The sequence below is a fragment of the Narcine bancroftii genome, chromosome 1 (assembly GCF_036971445.1).
Source record: "Narcine bancroftii isolate sNarBan1 chromosome 1, sNarBan1.hap1, whole genome shotgun sequence".
Taxonomy (NCBI): Eukaryota; Metazoa; Chordata; class Chondrichthyes; order Torpediniformes; family Narcinidae; genus Narcine; species Narcine bancroftii.
In genome coordinates this window covers 314,862,435-314,879,260 of record NC_091469.1, presented here as the reverse complement: position 1 = coordinate 314,879,260, position 16,826 = coordinate 314,862,435, and the positions used below count along the sequence as shown (strand labels likewise).

At 48.1% G+C, this 16,826-nt stretch overlaps 1 long non-coding RNA gene across 1 annotated transcript; it reads left to right on the top strand.

The window, feature by feature from the left end:
• The first annotated feature begins 1,794 nt into the window (after nucleotides 1-1,794).
• On the top strand, nucleotides 1,795-10,067 carry LOC138747231 (uncharacterized). Its single transcript, XR_011347381.1, has 2 exons — nucleotides 1,795-2,468; nucleotides 7,524-10,067. It is a non-coding gene; the product is annotated as an uncharacterized lncRNA (long non-coding RNA).
• The last annotated feature ends 6,759 nt before the right edge of the window (nucleotides 10,068-16,826 follow it).

Sequence of the window (16,826 nt, the reverse complement as noted above, 5' to 3'; positions counted from 1 at the left end):
GAAATGGTTTCTTCCTTAGTGCTATGTGCTCCATCTAACTCCAGACCATCCAAAAAAAAATTCCTTGCCCAACACCTCAGGAATCTATTTCTTAAAAAACTTTACTGGATCAGAACCTTCTATATCTTCTGGAAGATCTACTATTTTTACGTTATTTCTTCGACTCTGATTTTCTAATGAATCAATCTTCTTCAATAATTCCTTATTCTGGATCCCCCAATCCACGAACAAATTCTCCACTTTTTCCATTTTTTCTCTATTACGCTCCACTTGGTTCTTACATTCAAAAAAAGCTTCTTCAATCTTTTTAAAGTTATCTTGTACAGTATCCACTGATTTTATACATCTACTAACATCACTTTTAACTACATTAATATCTTGCTTCATGCAAGTCATTTCTTCACAGTCATTTTAGTTTTCACTTCCATAAATCCTTGAGTCATCTGAGTAGACATCTGTATTGACATATTTTCCATTTGATGAGCAATCCCTTCCAAAATTGTGAACACAGAATCCAGTCCAGGTTCCATCACCTCCCTTTGAGGCCTACCTTCTCTGATCTCAGTCCCCATTTCTTCCTGTGTAAGTTACTGTAATGTTGATCTTTCTCCTCTAACATCATAGGTCCTCTTCCAGTGCGGCTGCGGGTCTGGATGCCCGTTGACAGCATGCCAACCTCGTCAGCCCATCACCGTTGGGGATCCCCCACAACCCACACCTTGTCCAGTAGTTCCCGGACCCGCGATGCTCCGCGCATGCCCAGCAAAGTCACTGACCGCGCAGGTGTGTCTTCCGATGCTACACTGTACACTACCAGACCGCCAGGCAGTATTGCAGGCTGTAGGTCTGTCTTCGCTTGGCTGATCTTCCCGCGCCCCCATGACAGGGCTGGCCGAGCTCATCACTGGGCCAGCACCATCTTGCGGTTCCGCGATCAGCACCGGCATAATACTTAACCGAGCAGGAGTCCTCTGAGGCTTGGGGACTCCAGTCAACAACTCCGTGGCTTTAACTTGGTAAGTAGACCTCAGTTCTTCAACACTTTTGTAAGGTAATTTCTTTTGCAATTGAGCTTTTATTTTTTTTCACGTTTGAAGCCATTGCAATCCTCCAATATTCCAAAGTCTGTAAATACTATTTTAACCACTTTTGCAAATTTTAAATTCGGGTATTTAGAAGTCTAACTGGGGGAAGGTGGAACCACACGTCTTCCCACTACGCCATCTTGCCATGCCCCACCTCCGATCTCCCAGTCTTGTGTCTAGTCTCTGAGATAGAGTAGGCCACATCAGGAACAACATTCCTCTGACTCATGACCCCTTAGGTCTATTGTGAATCTTTCCCCTCTTACTTTAAATCTCCACCCCTACCCTGGGGAAAAGATGATGCCCAACACCCTTCTCCATGCCCTTGGTGATTTTATAAATCTCCTTAATGTCCTCCCTCCCCCAGCCTCCTCTGCTCCTGCCTCTCCTCACAATTCACAACAATGTAAAATCTTTTATTTTTGGCTCATTCAGCCTCGTTTGAAGCAATTTCTCCACAGTCCCGCAATTTTCCATTGCATTTCCTTTGGAGGCACAATTAGCGCAGTGGTCAGTGCAACACCTTTACAGCACCAGCGATCAGGACGGGGATTCGAATCCAAAGCTACCTGTAAGGAGTTTGTACGTTCTCCGTGCCTGCTGCAGTGGCTCGTCCATGTAATAGGCGAACCAGTTCACAGAGTCGAGGACAGGTTCACAGCAAATCTGACTGTGAGAGCTACGGTTACGGAGCAAGCCCTGTGTTATATAGAGAATTTAGGTTAAAATGACTTAAGTTAAAATGTGATGATTAATCATAAAAAGGGAAGCCAGAACGGACAGGGAGCTTACTAGCAGCCAAGGACAAAAGGTTCAGCTGGATATGTTTTTTTTTAAACCTATCTTTTCATGGTCATAGTGAGAGACATGCAGGAGACAAAAGATTGATAAGAAGGGTGAGAAACAGAATTTAGTGTATGTAGAGTTCGCAGCGTACGTAACGAACGTGATAATTAAAAATGCAGTTATACTTAGAATGCTTTTTCAATACTAACCAATTAAAACAGTATTAATAAGAAGGGGAAGGGCAAACAATAAGGGTATAAAAATCAATGCACTGTATGTATCGGGGCTTAACTGGTGAGAAACCAGTTGAGTCCAACTCTGCAGACTTGTAAATAAAGCTTGTCGTGTCATCAGTTTTAAAGAGACTCATGTGTGAGAAGTTTTATTTCTGACAAATGGGGGCTCGTCCGGGATCTACACTCCGGCCGTGAGGGGAGGCGAGAAGAGGGACATCGGAGGCGGTGCACCCCGCTGAGTTCAGTGGCTCCTAGTCCCTTGCTCGTCGCTTCGGGCGGCTTGAGCGAGTGGTATCCGGACAAGGTGACACGACAAGACGGAGAGGAGAAGGGTGACGGTTCAATCCCCGGGAAGACACCGGTAAGTGACGACTTACGATTGTGGTGTGGGGATTGGGTAACAGGTGTAACGGGATACACCTGTTTGGATAAAAAAAACCTAACGTAATAGATCAGGTATAGAGCTTTTGTCGTGGCGTGAGGACCCTGTCGTGGGACTCTAGGATAGACCCCAGGGAAACCTCGGCGGTAACTGAAGGAGGGACAGCACCTCCGACGAAGTGCCGAGAAGAGAGGGGTCAACCCCAGGGAAACCTCAGCGGTAACCGAAGGAGGGACAGTACCTCCGACGAGGCGTCTGAGAAGAAGGGAGTAGGGTCCAGAACGAGAGGGTCCTCAGCAACGATAAACAGATCTAGGTGGGAAAATGGGAGGATCAAAATCTAAGGGCTCGTCTGAAAATTCAGGACAATTCCTGGGAGTTCCCCTTGACAGCCCTTTGGGGAGAATGTTTGAAAATTGGGATAGTAAAAGATATCGAGACAAAAACAAGAAAAAGATGGTCCAATATTGTCTCCTTTGGTCGAAGCAACCTATTAAAGGTTCCTCGGTCTGGTGGCCGAAATTTGGATCTGATGAGGATTGGGTTAGACAAGCATTAAACATATATGTAAATTCGAGACCAAAGGTGAATCAAGAAGAGTCAGCATATGCATTTTGTTGGGTTCCCTGGCCAGGATCCTTAACAAAATGTTTTAAATTGAGGGTAGCGGGAGAAAAGAAGTGGGAACCTCTGGACAACCTTCCCCCTCCTTATATTCCCCCGGTGCCTACTGCGCCCGAGGAAAGCTCATTACCGGAGGGGAAAGGTGATGAATCTGATTGCCCCGAAAGGGGCCGGGAAAAAAAGAATGAATTAAGGGAGTCGGACCCTCAACCTCCACCGGTAAACCAACCCTGGACAAGATCCCAGACTGGTCCAGGACCATCAAAGTTTTCAATAAGCCTAAATCCCCTGAGGGAAGTTCCTATGGGAGGACCGGGAGGGGGAACGGGATATGTGAATGTTCCCCTAACTAGTACAGAGGTGCGGGGATTTAAGAAAGAAATGAAAAAGTTATTGGAAGATCCTATAGGACTGGCTGAACAGCTCGACCAATTCCTGGGACCAAACACATATACGTGGGAAGAGATGCAGGCAATAATGGGAACATTATTCTCACCCCAGGAGAGGCAGATGATTCGACGGGCTGCCCTCCTCATGTGGGAATATGAACAACCTGGGGACCCCAGACCCCATGAACAAAAATATCCCTTAAATGAACCCAGGTGGGACAAACGAACACCCGAGGGATTGGCAAGTATGAGACAATATAGAGAGTGGACAATTAAAGGGATACGGTAGGCTGTGCCAAAGGGTCACAATTTCACCAAGGCATTTGGGAACCACCAGGGGAAAGACGAGTCCCCTACTGATTTTTTAGAGAGGGTGAGAAAGAATGTCCAACAGTATGCTGGCGTGGACCCTAGTACACCAATGGGTGAACAGCTTATTCGAATTGAATTTGTTTCCAAATCATGGCAGGACATTAGAAAGAAACTAGAAAAGGAGGAGGACTGGAGTGAAAAACCCCTAAGTGACCTGTTAAAAAAGGCACAAAAAGTATATGTGCAGAGAGAAGAAGAAGATCAAAAGAGGGCGACAAAGGTTATGGTACAGACTATCCGACAGATGAATGCCGAATCCAGAGGGGAAAGAAAACAAAACCTTCCTCTAAACAATCCAAGATATCCAAGAGAGGGAAGACCCCGGAGGTTCGTTAAGTGCTATTACTGCAATGAGGAAGGACACTTTAAGAGGGAATGCCCCCGATACAAGAGGGAATTGCGTGCCCTCGAACTTATTGAAGAAGATTAGGGGGGTCAGGGGTTCCAAATGTTAGGGACCAAGTATAAGAGGGAACCCCTGGTACAACTAAAAATTGGTCCCAAGGGAGAAGAGGTCGTGTTTATGGTGGACACAGGAGCGGAACGAAGTAGTGTAATAACTGTGCCAATCGGAACTGAACCTGTAAAAAGTAATTTGACAATTTCTGGGATAGAAGGGGCTCCCAGAATTCATTAATTCCCCAAGTAACAGTGAAACTGGAAGAAAGAGAAGGGGTACAATACCTCTTGTTGTTACCGTCGGCTGGATTTAACCTCCTAGGAAGGGACTTACAGGCTCTCCTAGGTTTGGGTGCTCTCCCTGTGGACGGAGAAGTGCGAGTCCACCTCTGTGCTTTAAAGGAAGAGGATGAACGGCAGATTGACGAGAGAGTCTGGTATAAGGAGGGAAATCGAGGAGGTCTGGTCATCCCACCTTTACATGTCACATTAATACCAGGTCATCAGCCGGTAAGGAAACGTCAGTATCCTATTTCTTTGGAAGGGAGAAAAGGGCTACAGCCGGTAATTGAGACTCTAATACGAGACAGACTATTAGAAGAATGTATGTCACCTTATAACACCCCTATACTCCCAGTGAAAATGTCAGATGGATCCTATCGCCTAGTTCAGGATCTAAGAAGTTTGAATGCTATTGTTCAGACTCGCCATCCAGTGGTGCCTAATCCCTATACTATTATGAGTCGGATTCCCCCAGAGCATGAGTGGTTTAGTGTTATCGACTTGAAGGATGCCTTCTGGACGTGTCCATTAGAAGAGGAAAGTAGAGATATGTTTGCATTTGAATGGGAAAATCCATGGACAGGTAGACGGAGACAGCTTCGGTGGACTGTATTGCCCCAAGGGTTCACTGAATCTCCGAACCTGTTTGGACAAATGCTAGAACAAATCCTGGTGGACTATCCACAATCTGATGATTCCCAACTAATGCAGTATGTGGACGATTTACTATTATCAGGACCCAAGGAACAAGAAATGAGGGGAGATACAATTAGACTCTTGAATTATCTGGGGAAAAAGGGTCTACGGGTGTCCAGGAACAAGTTACAGTTCGTTGAGAAAACTGTGGTATATCTGGGACACCAGATAAGTAAAGGACAGAAACGGATTACCCCTGAACGGATTGCGGGAATCACTAGAATGCCGTTACCCCGTAATAAGAAGGAAATAAGACAATTCCTGGGACTCTTAGGTTACTGTAGGTTATGGATAGAGGACTACTCAGCTTTGGTGAAGTTTATGTATGAAAAGCTGACAAATGAAAAAGAATATCCATTGAAATGGACCCAGGAGGAGGAGGGATGGTTTGAGGACTTGAAGCATCGCCTGACACGAGCCCCAGTACTCACTCTGCCCTCTTTAAAACAGCCCTTCCAGCTATTTGTCACTCATAACCAAGGAACAGCTGTGGGAGTTTTAACACAGGAAAAAGGCGGTCAGCGACACCCAGTGGCTTTCCTTTCCAAAATGATGGACCCAGTGTCTCGCGGATGGCCGACGTGTATCCAGGGAGTAGCGGCTGCTGTTCTGTTGGTAGAGGAAGCACGTAAACTTACTTTTGGAGGAAAGATGACTGTGTACACCTCCCATTCTGTGAGTGTTTTATTAACACAAACTGCCCATCGATGGCTGACTGATTCTCGCATATTAAAGTATGAAACCATTTTAATGGTCGGAGAAGATCTACAGTTTGCAAAGATTAATAGCTGCAACCCAGCTCAGTTTTTATACGGCAGTGAAACAGAGAGAGAGGTGGAGCACGACTGTGTCGAGTTGACAGATCTTCAGACCAAGACCCGAGAAGACCTTTGCGATACTCCGCTGGGAGAAGGATATGAATTCTACATTGACGGCTCCGCCAGATGTGTTGACGGAATGAGAAGAAGTGGGTATGCTATAATAGAAGGAAATACTTGGAAAGTAGTAGAATCCACGAGACTACCCGGAAGCTGGTCAGCACAATCCTGTGAACTATATGCCTTGCAGAGAGCCCTCAGAATACTGGCAAAGAAAATTGGAACGATTTACACTGATTCCAAATACGCATACGGGGTAGTGCATACCTTTGGTAAGATCTGGAAGGAGCGTGGTCTAATTACATCAAGAGGAAAGGAATTGGCACACGAACAGATGATTACTCTGACTTTAGAAGCCTTGACATTACCCCAAGAAATAGCAGTGGTCTACATACCAAGCCATCAAAGGGGAGATACCCCGACAGCAATTGGAAACAGACTGGCTGATGAAGAAGCCAAAAGGGCAGCCATGCAACAAGAAGTCCGTTTGCTGACCTTAATCCCAATAAGACAAGGCATAAAGAAGGCTCCCATTTTCACTGCTAAGGAAGAAAAGGACATGGCTCAGCTGGGCGCAAACCAGCTGCCTGATGGAACATGGAAGACACCAGATGGAAGAATGGTTCTAAATAAAGAAATAACTCGCAATATTTTAAAACACCTGCATCATCAGAGCCACTGGGGCACCCAAGCCTTATGTGACACAGTGCTTTGAGAATATGTGTGTAAAGGAATCTACACCTTTGCCCAACAGGAGGTGCAGAATTGTCACCTATGCACAAAAATTAATAAGAAAGTAATGAGGACAGGGACCATGGGAGGTCAACCATTAGCCATACGCCCTTTTCAACGTATCCAGATCGACTTCACAGAGTTACCTCAAGTCCAAAGATGGAAATATCTGTTGGTGGTAATAGATCACTTTACCCGATGGGTGGAAGCCTTCCCAACAGTAAATGCTACAGCTTCTACAGTAGCTCGCCTCCTCCTAGAGCAGATAATCCCCAGATATGGTATAATGGATTCTATAGACTCAGACAGGGGTCCACATTTTTCTTCAAAAATCCAGCAATTGATTTGTAATGCATTACAGGTCTCTTGGAAATTGCATACCCCTTGGCATCCACAAAGCTCAGGGAGGGTTGAACGTATGAATGGAACCCTAAAAATGCAATTGACAAAATTAATGGTGGAAACTAAAATGCCTTGGATAAAGTGTCTGCCCCTGGCTTTATTGAGAATTCGTACTGCCCCACGAAAAGATGTAGGGTTGTCCCCTTATGAAATGATGTTTGGGCTTCCCTTCTGGAGTACAGTTGAGGGGTGTCCCACCTTGGGGGAAGGGGATATATTTGTTAGGAACTATTTACAGGCACTGTCACGCTCTCTTGCAGATTTACGAAAGAGAGGACTATTGGCACAAACACCGCCTCTAGACTTTTCTTTACACAAAGTGGAACCAGGAGATTGGATTCTCATCAAGACCTGGAAAACTGAAAAACTCCAGCCCCAGTGGGAAGGTCCATACCAAGTTCTCTTAACTACAGAGGCTGCAGCACGAACAAGAGAGAAGGGGTGGACGCACGCATCCAGATTTAAGGGACCTGTAGAGGCGCCTCAGGACCCTGATACGAACTCAGACTGGACTTGTGTTCCTGGAGAAAAACCTCTTACTTTGCGATTTCGCAGAAAGACTTGATTCACAATGTTATTGTTATGTTCTTTGATTTTTCTTAGTTTGCCTATGTCTTTATCAGGTGTGAAATGTAAGAAATGCAGAGACACAGTGGTCCTGTTTCAGGACCACATTTGGGGAAGAAAGGAGGGTAATTTTATTTCCCATACCTCAGTTCCTGAGAAATGCTGGGCAGAAAATACCACCCAACATCCATATACCCCTTGTGTGGAAAAAGAAGGAAATAATATGGGTCATTATATACAGATTCCTAATACCTCTCCTTTCCCTCTTAATGGTTGGAAGGGTGACTCAGGCCCACCATGCCCTGATGGACTCTGGTTTTGCATACACCAGCGTACTGTTGCAATGAAAAGTTCCACTCCACACTCGAAAGTGCCTGCCCCTTTAAGACAGCCGGACTTAGTTCGAATCCATCCAAATAACCATGAAAGTTTCGGTAATGCAGTTGGGGGAGATAACCTTTTTGTAGATCTTGCAACTAAAATTGCAGGAACTTTTAATGTAACCAATTCTTGGGTCTGCGGGGGTCCACGGATGTCAGAGCAATGGCCTTGGTGGGGGGAGTCCCTCAATTCATTGACCATGATTTCCCGAATTTGGACAACTAACCGAACGAGATCAAGAGAAACTTGGTCTCTCTCTAACGTCCCCTCTGGTTTTTATTGTCTCTCACGAACCGGCAAATACCCAGTAGGAAAAAGTCCCTGCAAGGCTGTATGGATTCGCATTTCGCCTGGTATTTTCACTTGGTTTCCTAAACCCCTGACTTGGTTCTTATCCACTGTTTTTAAAACTAATTGCCTACCCCTGTCTAATAGCAGTATTCAGTTTTGGAATTGTACCAGTTCCACCATCACAGGACCATACCAATCAAACCCCGTTCTTAAAAGAGTTTGGGAAAGGGGGTATGGAGTATCCCCAAATGGATTATTCTGGGTATGTGGTAATAAAGCTTATACTCGTCTCCCCTCACAGTGGAGTGGAACTTGTTTCCTAGGAATAATCCGCCCAGAATTTTTCCTCCTACCCCATGATCACGGTCATAAATCAGGAGTGAAGGTTTTTGATACATTACACCGTCAGCCCCGCTCTAGCACGGTACATTTGGGACAATGGGGAGATGATTGGCCTCCAGAACGCATAATTCAATATTGTGGTCCCGCTACATGGGCTCAAGATGGATCCTGGGGTTATCGTACTCCTATTTATATGTTAAATCGGATTATTCGCTTGCAAGCAGTCCTTGAAATTGTTACAAATCAAACAGCTTTAGCCCTGCAATTACTTGCATCCCAGCAAGGTCAAATGCGCTCTGCTATATATCAGAACCGTCTGGCCCTAGACTATCTCCTAGCCACGGAAGGAGGTGTATGTGGAAAGCTTAATTTGACTAATTGCTGCTTACAGATTGATGATAATGGCCAAGCCATTCGAAAAATCGCTGATAATATTCGTACTTTGTCCCATGTAACGGTTCAAACCTGGCATCCTTTTGCAAAATTAAATTGGATGGACAAATGGTTTGGAGGAACCTGGTGGCGTACCTTATTGTGGGTCATCGGAGGTATTTTATTCCTCCTACTTATTTTGCCCTGTATTATTCCCTGTCTACGCAGCCTGGTGATTTCCATGGTCCAACAGGCTATGCAACCAGGGGGACTGGGAGACCCCGTTAGAATTTTACTTCAGCACGAGATTAATGTATGATGAAACGTTTCTCCTCCCCAGGTTAAAATCCCCATTCATATCTATATATAATGCACACATTTTAAAGAGAGAAAGGGGTGGATTGTTATATAGAGAATTTAGGTTAAAATGACTTAAGTTAAAATGTGATGATTAATCATAAAAAGGGAAGCCAGAACGGACAGGGAGCTTACTAGCAGCCAAGGACAAAAGGTTCAGCTAGATATGTTTTTTTTTAAACCTATCTTTTCATGGTCATAGTGAGAGACATGCAGGAGACAAAAGATTGATAAGAAGGGTCAGAAACAGAATTTAGTGTATGTAGAGTTCGCAGCGTACGTAACGAACGTGATAATTAAAAATGCAGTTATACTTAGAATGCTTTTGCAATACTAACCAATTAAAACAGTATTAATAAGAAGGGGAAGGGCAAACAATAAGGGTATAAAAATCAATGCACTGTATGTATCGGGGCTTAACTGGTGAGAAGCCAGTTGAGTCCAACTCTGCAGACTTGTAAATAAAGCTTGTGGTGTCATCAGTTTTAAAGAGACTCATGTGTGAGAAGTTTTATTTCTGACACCCTGCACCTCCCCAGTCTGTTCCCCCCTCTCAGTCCATTCCCCCCTCACTCTATTCCCCACCTCTCAGTCCACTCCCCCCTCAGTCTATTCCCTCCTTAGTCCATTCTGCCCCTAGTCTGTTCCCCCAGTCCTATTCCCCCCTCAGTCAGTCCCCCCCTAAATATTTTATTTGCTCATGTACATCATTGCACAAATATACTGAAGTCACCGAACAATTACAATACACAAACCACAAGACAACTATCTAGTTATATTAAAATATTGCCATCCCTGTCAAGGATGACATACACATCCCACGGTGCCCAGCACTCCCAAAACCCCTTCATGGTTCCAGTGGACTGTGTGTGCTCCTTTTATAAAGACAGCCAGGCGCGAACGTACCCCCTGAAAATGTCCAGCGTTTAATTGCTGGGTGAGCTCTGAGCTGCTTGCTTCCATGAACCATGAATGGGCAGTTTGGCCAAGCCCAGGAGCAAGGCGATCAGAACATCTCCCATCGTTCCTGCCCCCTTCCTCACTGAGTTGCCTATTCAGAAAGGCAAAGAGGGCCTGCAACCTCGCACATCCAATGGTCTCCTCCTGCCCACAAAAGTAGCACGCAGCTGGGAGATCCGTGTACCGACTCAAAAGCTTGTTGCAGGGCACCGCCTGATGTAATAGCCTCCACGCCAGGCCCCCGATGTATAAGGGGCGAATCCCTGCAACGAGCGACCGCCACTGGGGACACTGCTGACTGGCAGGTGGTAACGCCAGGCGCCATGGCGTGTCTGAGCAGTGGACCATGGCAAGGAATTGTAAGGTGTGGAGCAGCAACCTGTACAAGAACTTCCTCCCCACCTCCCGGAATGGCACAGTGGATATCGAAGAGAGACGGCTCAGGTTGTATGGGGCAGGATCCCGGGTGAGATGCCGGGGCTTGGGTCCAACAATCAACTCCGGGCTCACAGCTGGGTCACCACTCCCCGCTGGTGAGGTGTGTGGGGGAGGGGGGGTGATGGTCGTCCAGGCCAGAGGCAATCATGTTTCAGCTTTTCAGTAAGGGCCAGTTATTACTGGGCAACTTCTGCAGAGCAACACATCTGACTCCCGCTGGAGGTAGCCATGTGCCCTGGTGAAGGCAGCAGTTCCGTCGGAGAAAGTACATGGCCAGCACGTGTCACCACAGCAGACAGGAATCTCTGCAGTATCCTAAGGTGCAGGGCCGCCAGCTGGGTACTCACACACACCAGCGACTGTTGTCCCTCTACGGACTCAGACCCAGTGTTTCCTGTTCCGCTGAATGCTCGTGGCAAAGGCAGCAGGTGGGACTAAGGGGCCAACCAATACCATAACATGGAGGCCACCAGCTGATTAATGAGCACCACCCTGCCTCGATAGGAAAGCACCCCAAGGAGGCCAGACCAGCGTCCCAATCGGGCAGTGATTTTCGCTTCCAGATCCTGCCAGTTCGCCAGTCCGGTCTCCCCGGTTGGTCTCAGGTGGAACCCCAAGTAGAGGAGATCCGTGGTGCTCCACGTGAAGGGCTGCATCCGCTCTGGCAGAGAGTCAACCTGCCACTGACCCACCAAAAGACCGGAACATTTAGCCCAATTGACCCTGGCAGAGGATGAAGCAAAGAAGACCTGCTGGCACTCCCGCATCCTCCGCAAGTCAACGGGGTCGGTCACCATTAGGAGCACGACATCAGCGAAGGCTGAGAAGTCATTCTCCATGTCCAGCTGGCATAGAACCATCCCCGTCAACCTCCTCCTCCTCCGAAGTCTCAGGAATTGCTCCTCGCAGATGGCGTCCAACTGGCCAGACGTGGGGCATCCCTGACGTACTCCCCTGTCGAAGGGAATAGGGGAAGTCAAGGACCCGTTCACTTTGACGACACACTCTGTGGCAGAGTATAAGAGCTGAATCCAGCCTACAAAGTCCAACCCAAACCCAAAAGCCTAGAAAGTACTCATTAAGTAGCTGTGATCCACCCTGTCAAACACCTTCTCCAGATCCAGGGAGAGAAAGGCTGTTGGTATACCAGTCTCCTGGGACAGACGGATCAGGTCCCGGACTAGATGGATATTGTCCTGGATGGCCTGGTTCGGAATGGAGTACGACTGGTCAGGGTGCATAACCTGCCCCAGCACAGATCTCAGATGGTTGGCCAATGTCTGTGCAAAAACCTTGTAATCCGAGCAAAGGAGAGAGATCGGCCGCGAGTTCTTCAATAGGCGGAGGTCTCCCTACTTCGACAGCAGGACCACGACGGCTCTCCACCACTAAAGGGGTGATTCTCCAGTGGCCAGGCTCTCACCCAGGACACGTGCGTAGGCTTCACCCAGGATCTCCCAAAAAGCCTTGAGGAACTCTATAGTCAGGCCATCCAAACCAGGAGACTTTCCACTCTTAATATGGTGCAGGGACAGCTCACCCAGTGTTAGAGAAGCATCCAACTGCCTCCGGCGAACCCTTTGGTAGACCCTCCCACAGGACCTTGTACGCTTCCACAACTGATGGGGCCGGCGCGAACAAGTCTTTGTGAAAAGATCGAACAGCCAGGAGGATTCCTGCCGGAGTTGTGACAGAGGAGTCGCTGTCAGACAGCAACTCCACTATCTGCTTCCGTATTCCCCGGCTCTTCTCCAACGAGAAGAAGAAAGAGGAGGCGCAGTCCAAATCGTGGAGGAATTGGAACCGTGACCTCAGGTTCAGACCTCGGGACTGCATAAGCTGCAGATCCCTCAATGCGTCCTTCTTCCTCTGGTGCTCCTGCCACAGAAGTGGGTCCTCAGGGGTCAGACCGAGACGAGACTCCAAGTCGAGCACCTCTGTCTCAAGCCGCCCGATCTCGGAGTTCCGTCCCTTAGCCCCTGGCATACTTCTGACAGAACAGACAAATCCTACCACAGCCGCAGGGAGCAGAAATCCTCCAGCCGCCACCTCCAGGTCGTCCAGAACTCCCGGAACGAATCCCGGAATCGGTCTTCCTCCAGCAACAGGTTGTTAAAGTGCTTATATGCGGACCTCACCTGCAGGCAGGACAGAATGAACACCGCCCAGACCAGATAGTGGTCCGAGAATGCCACCGGCTGTATGGAGGCAGCCAACACCCTGGAGATATGCGTTCTGGAGATGTACAGTCAGTCGATCCGTGATCCTCTCTCTTCTCCATCCATCCTCGAGTAAGCGTAGGAGTACGGGCGAAGGTTCCGCCAACCATCGACCAAGTCAAAAGAACCTACAAGCTCCCTCAGCAGCCTCACTGAGGCTAGGAAAATCCAAGACCCAGAACGATCCCTGACCTCGAGGGTGCAGTTAAAATCCACCCCCCACCCCCGAGGATTACACATTCTCCCTGGCTAATAAATACCAGCAGGGCAGACACATCTCGAAACAGGCGCGCCTACATTGGACCAGGCTCAGGGGCATAAACATTGACTAGATGCAATGGTATGCCTTCGTGGTGCAAGGCCAGATGGAGTAGATGGCCAGGCACCAGCTCCTGAACCTTTAGAATTTCGGGCCGGAAGGTCAGGGCCAACAAAATTGTTACTCCACTCAAAGTGGAGCTTAGGTGACTCATGTAACCCCCCCCACCCGCCCCCCCCCACACCCCGCCGCGCCACTCCAAGAGCCAGTTAGATTAATCTCCTGCAGTAAACTCGCCACATATCTCCCAGTCCTAGGGACTGAGAGATGGTGGAACCTTCGAGAGGCCCCCTACCTCCGTTGATATCCAGGCTGGCAATGGTAATCTTCATAAGTCACTGGAGACTCTGTCATCATAGCCTTGAGAAGAGGAAGTAGGGCTTCTTGCAAAGCCTCCACTTTCCATGTCTGCCAACAGCAGTATCTGCAGGAATGACCTGAAATTGCGCCGCTCACTCTTAGTCAATGTTGACTCCTTCCTTGACTTTTTAATCATGTTTTATAGAAGGATGGACAAACCCCAGGGAGATGCGTCCAATGGGCGGCAGCCAACTGGACTTTGTTCATTCTCCCCCAGGTGTCCTTCAGGTACTCCTTCACATCCTCCACTGTGACAATCGTAGATCCGGAACTGGGAGCAGCGAGGTCTGACAGTTCTGTGTCAAAAGAATCCTCCTCACCATATCCCATATCCTTGTCTCCTTCTGGGCAGGTACCCCCACTGACCAATGTGCCCACCCGTACTCTTGGCAGGGACCGAGGGAGACCTCGACACAACTTGAGCTAGGATCACAGGCCTGGCAGGGTTTGCGCCGCCTTCACCACCACTTCCCAGTACAGGCGGATCACAGACCCTTCTGGAATCCGAACATAGGACACGCATTGTCTGAGACGTGCCCTCCTCCATTCACCACAGAATGAATTGATGACTCATGAACTGAGGGGACTGGTGATCCAGGGGCCATCTGTCCCTCGACTGGACCCCTTGCCTCGATAGAGGTCACTCTCTGGGAAACCACCCCACCGGGTGACCCTCCTCCTTCAGATAACTCCTGGATTCTGGCACTCTCCACCTCACCGGGTGGCGCACACTTGAGGTGCGTAGCCACACCAGGGGGTAGATCCCCTTCCTCCTGCACAGATGAATCCCTCACTAACTCCAGATGCATTTCATCTGGAAGTGCAGCTCTGACAGAGGGCAGATCACCACCCTCAAGTGACCCTGTCGCAACAGCACTACCCTCTGGCTCCAGAAAGGTATTCTCCGCACATGTGGCCTTTACTGGGGGTAAATCCCCTCCCTCAAGTTCCCCCGCTTCCCATTCTGCAGACACGTGTCTCCTGCGCTTCACCCCACTTACTTTCTGAGGGAGAGAGACTTCCATCCCTAAGGAATCCTCAGCCTCTGATACCCCACCACTCTCCCCAACTCCTTCAGGCCCCCAGGGTATATCAAGTCCTCTGAATCAGGCCTGGAGGAAACCGCCGACTCCTTCAAAGGTGGGGTCTGGAGGTGTTTTGTCTTCCTCCGTGCTTTTCTCCCCTTAACAGGAATCCATCCTTCCCCACCATCCACCCCATGCTCTCCCCAGCGCCCTTCGCCCCTGCCGAAGCAGGGATATCTACCCTACGGGGAGAAACAGTGGCGGGGGGGGGGGAGGTGCAGAGTAAGGGCCAGTTTTACCTTCCTGAGAAGAAGGGCCGGCTTTGACTCCCAACACCGACAAGGTAGAGTCAACAGCTCGCCGGTTAGGGTAATCCTTCCGAATGTGCCCATACCCCTTACATTCTCGACACCTCAGACGTCCCGTGGTCCAGTACAGCTTGCAATGATCATGAAGAAAGCCCCACGCAGTCAGCAATCCCAAGAACACTGTCCCCTGACCAGCAGAGCACAATTAAGCAGTTCTCTCAGAGCAGAGCAGGGATGGGACTTTCCACAGGAATGTCTGTGCACTGACGACTACAGCGCTGTTCTTCTGAATGCAGGGAGGATGTCTGCCTCCAGGTCAGCCCGATTCTTCGCCGGCCTCCCAGGAGCTGTCAATAATCTTCAGCCCCCAGTCATCCTGAGCGAAAGTACTTGGTTTGGAGTGGGGTCTCTGATGATAACGACCCAACTCCCACTGAAGTCCAGAAATGGCTGTGGCAATCTGCCAGACACTGCTGCTCCCACAGCTCTCAGGGCCAGTCGAAAACCTTGCAGGACAAAATCTTCTTTCTTCCTTCAAGAAACAACCACCGTTGCGATGAGAATGAGCTCCCACAGTTTTCAGCAACCTCTGCACATCAAATTTGAAAACCATAAATTCTTAGTTGATGATGGAGCTCACGTGGTCCTGACCCCCAATCAGTCCTGCCCCACCTCAGTCTGTGCCCCCCAGTCCATTCCCCAGTCCGTTTCCTCCTCATCTATTTCCCCCTCAGTCTGTTCCCCTGTATGTTCTACCCCTCAGTCCATTCCCCCATCAGTCCATTCTCCAGTCCATCACCCCCTCAGTCCATTCCTCCCCAGTCTGTCCCCCTCAGTCCATTTGCCCCCTCAGTCTGTTCCCCCCCAGTCCATTCCTCCCTCAGTCTTTCCCCCCTCAGTCCATTCCCCCCCAACACAGCCAGTGGCCATTTCGCAGTGTCGCCATGGCCTGTGTCCGATCCCTGAGCGTCAATGTGAGACAGCCCAGGTGTAGTGAGGGTCCTGTGGAAATATCTGGGAAAATTATCCACTCTGTCCCTCTGTCACAGACACAGCACATGCAGGATATATCTCACGATCCTCTCTAACCACATCCTTACTAGGTCGATTTGTCAATCTTTAAACTGACCCAACTTTATCCTCTGCCAAATCATTCCCCAACAAAAATGAGACACCTTGCATGGGTAACTTTGGAATTACTCCTACTACAACAGGTCCTTTGAATAATTCTGAATTTAGCATAACCTTGTGAAGTGATATTGACCTTTATTGACCTTTAATCAAAGTTGTCTCCCCTGTGTCAGTCCTTTGATCCACAGTTAAAACACTTTCCAACAACAATGACTGAGCAGCCCCAGTATCTCTAAGAATTTTAACTGGAACCTGTGGTTCTCCCTCCTTTATTGAGACAAAGCCCTCTGTCGCTAAAGGCTTTGTTTTTTAAACTTTATTTAAAATTTTATGACATGAATAAAATAAAAATTACATTTAAAGAAATAATAAAAAATAAGATAATAAAAATTAGAATACTACATCATTAAACTACACAAATTAACCCCCCAATAATTATAACACAACATTAATCATCTAATTTAAAATTAGTCCAACCCTCCCCCCAAAATAA